This window comes from Aplysia californica, unplaced genomic scaffold (assembly GCF_000002075.1).
Source record: "Aplysia californica isolate F4 #8 unplaced genomic scaffold, AplCal3.0 scaffold01500, whole genome shotgun sequence".
Classification (NCBI taxonomy): domain Eukaryota; kingdom Metazoa; phylum Mollusca; class Gastropoda; order Aplysiida; family Aplysiidae; genus Aplysia; species Aplysia californica.
In genome coordinates, this window is record NW_004798770.1 from 31,486 (window position 1) to 37,412 (window position 5,927).

At 43.4% G+C, this 5,927-nt stretch overlaps 1 protein-coding gene across 3 annotated transcripts in view; it reads right to left on the bottom strand.

Moving 5' to 3' along the window:
• Positions 1-5,927, bottom strand: part of LOC106013912 (zinc finger A20 and AN1 domain-containing stress-associated protein 9) — a gene marked incomplete at its 3' end in the record, with an annotated part of 22,748 nt that overhangs the window by 4,142 nt on the left and 12,679 nt on the right. Inside the window, 2 exon segments of one of the 3 annotated variants that reach the window (XM_013090777.2) lie at positions 2,389-2,658; positions 3,697-4,243. 3 annotated transcript variants of the gene reach the window in all.

A 5,927-nucleotide genomic window follows, 5' to 3' on the forward strand; every position in this document is an offset into this window, starting at 1 on the left:
CCTGTGTTGTGTGGGGGCGGGCGGGTCTCTCTCTCTCTCTCCCTAACCCCCATCCCCCAGATTTATGTTCCCCGACACACACACATATATATATATATAAAAGAAAGAAGCATTTTTCTGCTTGAGTTTGTCAGCGTTTGTGGCATACTTCTAGAATCGCCTGCGTTGGTTATACACCAAAGCATAGGCTAGCCTACATCTCATTCAAAACACGCTAAGTTGAAGTCGGTAGCTCTTGATGTTTGTCCAATGAAATTAGACAACAAATTGACCTACTTAAACGTGACGAGTTCGAAAAGGATAGTCAGGAAACAAGACTTTCATTTTACAGTACACAAAATCTTTCAAATGAGCTACAATTTAGGCAAAAAGATACTCCCTGATAAAAATAGATATAAAAGTTTATAGATAGATCTAGTTTTGAATACCATTGTGCAGGTAAAAAGAAGAATTTGAGTGCAAAACATTTGGAAATTGACCTCTACTATTCTCCTTTCCAACCCCAGAATGTGTGTAACTACTTAGATCTAACTTATCTACCCACTCTGTGGCAATTGACACCAGCGTCAATAAAGTCAATTGCCACCACGTCACTCGGTGGCAAGTGACGCTAACTTTTGTAAATTAACTGTGTTATCTCTTAAAAACAATCTCAGCAATTCTCATTCATAAATTTACCTTCTCAAAGTTGTACTCACACACAAACAGCCCAAGCAGTTGGCGACGACCCCTAGTTACGTAGTCGATCGCGCGTTAAGCGGCAAAGTGGGCCTGCCACGGGGAGATCTAGTCAAATGGCGATGGAAGCCCCGGAAGACGACAAAAATAGATGGCAGAAATACATCATCAATATTTGGGCCAATCACAGAGGTTTGCAAGGTGCTCGCTGTAGCTTCAAAGTTTTTTAAGTGACCATGTGTTCTCAGCAAAAAACACAGCGCATGTGCTGGCGGGAAAGTTACATGTTCCCAGGGCTACTCTGGGCTGTAGGAGAGAGAGAGAGAGAGAGAGAGAGAGAGAGACAGAGAGAGAGAGAGAGAGAGAGAGAGAGAGAGAGAGAGAGAGAGAGAGAGAGAGGGGAGGGAGGGAGGGAGGGAGGGAGGGAGGGAGAGAGAGAGAGAGAGAGAGAGAGAGAGAGAGAGAGAGAGAGAGAGAGAGAGAGAGAGAGAGAGACAGACAGAGAGAGAGAGAGAGAGACTGCTCCATTGAAATTATGACATTGTTCTTTTCTTCAAATTGTGATTCCTCCAACTCCAAAAACGGAAAAAAAACAATTGTTCATCAAAAAGACATCCGGAATCTTCATTTAGACCTAGATCTATAGGCTAGCCTGGAAACTAGATCAATGATATGTCTGTCCGTCTAGATCTAGATCTAGGCCATAGATCTAGAAGAACCCAGGTTAACCCTTTCGCACTTAGCAGGCTTGGCCAGCTGTGGCCCCCCATCCTTAAGACAAGGGCAACAACTCCACGAAAATTGAAGGGGTACCTTACTAAAAAAAATTGTATAAAATCACAAACACAACCAAAAATGATGAAAATAGTATTTTCTGAAGGGAAAATGAATGAGCTAAATTACTAGTACAAAATTATAAGTGGAATAGAAGAGTATGAAATGATATGAGAGGTCTTTCTGAGATGCGTGTCTTGGATTCCGAGTCTAGATCTAGATCTAGACCTCGTATACTACATTTCTTCAACTCACGAAGTTTCTGCCACAGACAAAGAGGTAATCCACACAAAAGAAATACAACACATTCACAGAGATTGAAGCGTCTGGTGGAAACTTGAAAGCACCTAAAAGACTTTTCTTTGGGTGTTTTTATTTTGTTTTTGTCGTACTCTCATATCGGGCAGCTTTGCGCCCATGCATCCTAGAGACATGATGGCGTGTTTACAACTAAAATCTCCTCCGACTTTTGTTCCCGCTCAAAAAGTGACTCTTTGTGCTAGCGAAACATGAAAAACACCATAGTAAACCGGAACTCTTCCTCTATAAAGATAGCTAAGTTAAACTTCTGATGATAGTAAAAGTAGAAGCCTCCCGCAGCAACGAAACAAACACCCCCGTGGCGGGCGCATTCGGGCGCTATAGACTATAGGGATGAGCGGGGGTCACCGGCACGGGCGCATACGGGCGCTGTAAGTGCGAAACGGTTAACCCTGAACCAAGAGGGCATTGAAACTTTCCGAAATAACAAAAGAGTTCCCCTACCGGGTCTGTGTATACTTTGTGACTTTGTTCCCGGTTACCGGGTCTGTATACAATAAAATGAACACTACTAATTTCATTACAATTACTAGATCTAGATCTAGACTCTAGATAATCTAGATCTAGATCTTTCTAGATTCTAGATCTAGCATCTAGATCTAATCAATTACAAACCTGTTTTTTGAGCCCAGAAAGGCCCAGAAAATTGTTCCAACTGACTGTCCACTATTTTTTTAATGGAAAAAAATGGAAAACAATTTCTTGCAGAGTTGAGCCCGCCTGACTGTTACCAAACGTTGGATGACTTGCTTCTCACGAATGTGGAGAGCCAGATGAGATGAGATGGGGGGGCCCACGGTCGCCACAACTTCACCAGCTCCACAAAGCGAATCAGCTGTTGCCACACACAGCACTACTCACTTGCGACAAAGACTAATCCAATGCCTAGAAATGTAAACAGAATCGCCTTGTTACTTGTTGACATATAAAATGATTTATTTATAAATGGAAACTCAATTTACTTGATAATCTTCACAAGAACAAAGACAACAACTTAAACTAGATCTAGATCTAGATCTATATCTTCTCAACAAAGAGGACAGGTGCCTTGTGTTTTGGTATGAGAAAGAGCTTCCTTTTCGCCCACCCTCAAATCCAAAATGGCTGCCGTCTGATGAAAGTGAAGAAATATTTCCGCATTTCCCATCAAAATGTTCACATTACCAGAAGAAAATGGTCCAAAAAAGAGTCTAAATCGCAACAATTATAATTCCAGAGCGTAATGTATTCGATAATTTCCAAAACAAAGCGAAAATTAGCATCAGACAAGCGTGCTTACGTGTGTGTGTGCTCAAAGTCACTGTGTCACGATTTCTGATTATCGGATTCACGTGATTGCCAGGAAGCTTTCGATTGGCTTGAAAATGAGTGACCTCCGAGGAAATTGCCTCCCCTTGTAGTGACGTCATAGTGTAGGATAAAAAAGTGTGTGCTACACAACAAACACAGACATCTAAATTTAGAAAGGGGTTACCCCCTTTCTCTCTTTATTCTTCGGCTCTTCGGCATTGCATGGACACACCTTGCGCTGTGTGTGAGTCTCATTCACCCATTTGCGCTCTCCTTACTCATCGCTGGAGACAATCCTCGTTTCAGAAGCGGAAGTGCGTTGCAAATCTTGGAAAACGTTATAGATCTAGTCGAAATATATAGATCTATGTCACATGAATGATGAGTACAATTAATTATACATTACGAAACCAATTGTGTGAGGCCTATATATATCGACCCGTTTAAAGTGGTACTGTAGACAGAAGTATGCACGCGCGCGCACTCTCACACACATACACACACGTAGCCACGTAGGCTACTCACACACAATTAGCACACTGGTACACACACTTGCACACACACACACATTGTACTCAAACACACTCGTGCACACACACACACACACACACACACACACACACACACACGTACGTGTGATGCGCGCATTGTGTGCAGTGGTGTGTAGTCAGGTGTCGTATAGGCTCACGGGCTACCAAACCTCCAGGCGTAGAGGTTGCGTGCTCCTCCTCGCGTGTAGTGTGTAGGCAGAACGGTGTCGACGGGCACAGAGTGGTCCAACAGCCAGGCCTACATTATGATGGCCACGGTCTATACGTTCTTATACGATGTCTGACCGTCCAGGCCACGGTGGGTCGCTCTCGGCCCAGGGTCACAATGTAGGTCAGAGTCCCACAGGTATAATAATAATAATAATACTAATATTGTGTGTTTATGATATGTGCACAGAGAACACTTCACGCTATAAAAAAGCTAGCGATAGCAAGCAAGCACTAGCACAATTCCTAAGATTAACTTGCCATAGAGGCCTACACCAAAGGTGAACGCATTGCTCAGTAAAAAAGCTAGCGATGGCAAGCAAACACTAGCAATCCATGGATCGCTTTGTTGGCATACAGAGACCATTACGCTGTGGTATAAATAAAGCTAGCCTAACGGGCAGCAAACATTTGGCAAACAAGCGATTTGTTTCTATGGACTGCCTTGTTGACATACACACACACACACACACACACACACACACACAGAAAGCTTTTGGCGCTCAAATGACCTAATGCGTTGCGAACGCTGTAAAACCTCTACTAAAACTAAACAGAGAACGCTTTCGGCTATTTTAATTAAATAAAACAGCAAGTGAGAGCAAGCAAGCGGCAGCAAGCAAGCACTATCTGTTGTTGACACACACACACACACACACACACACACACACACACACACACAGTAGGCAAGACTTGCCGGAGACACTCGGTAAGAACGTATAGCACTCGGCGAGACAGTCACAGTATAATCTAAGAATGTATAGAGTATAGCACTCGGCGAGACAGTCACAGTATAAGAACGTATAGAGTATAGCACTCGGCGAGACAGTCACAGTATAAGAACGTATAGAGTATAGCACTCGGCGAGACGGTCACAGTATAAGAACGTATAGAGTATAGCACTCGGCGAGACGGTCACAGTATAAGAACGTATAGAGTATAGCACTTGGCGAGACGGTCACAGTATAAGAACGTATAGAGTATAGCACTCGGCGAGACAGTCACAGTATAAGAACGTATAGCACTCGGCGAGACAGTCACAGTATAAGAACGTATAGAGTATAGCACTCGGCGAGACAGTCACAGTATAAGAACGTATAGAGTATAGCACTCGGCGAGACAGTCACAGTATAAGAACGTATAGAGTATAGCACTCGGCGAGACAGTCACAGTATAAGAACGTATAGAGTATAGCACTCGGCGAGACAGTCACAGTATAAGAACGTATAGAGTATAGCACTCGGCGAGACAGTCACAGTATAAGAACGTATAGAGTATAGCACTCGGCGAGACAGTCACAGTATAAGAACGTATAGAGTATAGCACTCGCCGCTTAGTCTGCTCCATCGGGCCGAAACTGAAGAGATCTCGGAAGTTGGAAGTCGGAAGTCGGCCTTATGCAACAGGTGTGGCAGACGCCAGATTGTTTCGTTCATTTATTTCCAATGTAGGGGTTTACACCCCCCACCCACACACTTTAGGTCAGCCAGGAGACGAGCTTCGTCCACAGAGGCCAGTTGCCGTCTAGATTTAGGGAACATTTCAAAGCAGAATTAACTTGGTCAAATGTTGGTGTGTTATGAGTGCACTTGAGACCAGTTGTTTTGAGTTCTCATCGACTGCCCTCTAATCAGAAGTTATCAGTGAGTGGTTGGCGGGTGCTCTGGTGTGGTTTTCTCCTTTTTTCCTATAAAAAAATATATCTTCTCTATCTCCCCTCCTTCTTTTTGTGTTCGTTACTCTCTTGTAACACTTCTAATCTTCGGCACTAATATTATATGGTCTTATTGTGATGTAATTGCCGTAAAATTCTCACTAAAACTAAAAAAGACGTAATCAGAAACCTAGGCCAGTAACAATTGTTTTAGCCCGAACCCTATTATAACGACTTAGACTTGGCCGATGACCTTGCACTGCTCTCTCACACACATGCTCAGATGCAAGAAAAGACCAAGGAACTCAACAGCCTATCAAGGAGTGTTGGCCTACGTATACATCCAGGCAAGTCAAAAGTAGTGAAGCTAGGAAAAGTTTCAAGCCTTGCTGTGACAGTGGAAGACACTCCCCTGGAAGAAGTGGACTCCTTTACCTACCTTGGAAGTGTCA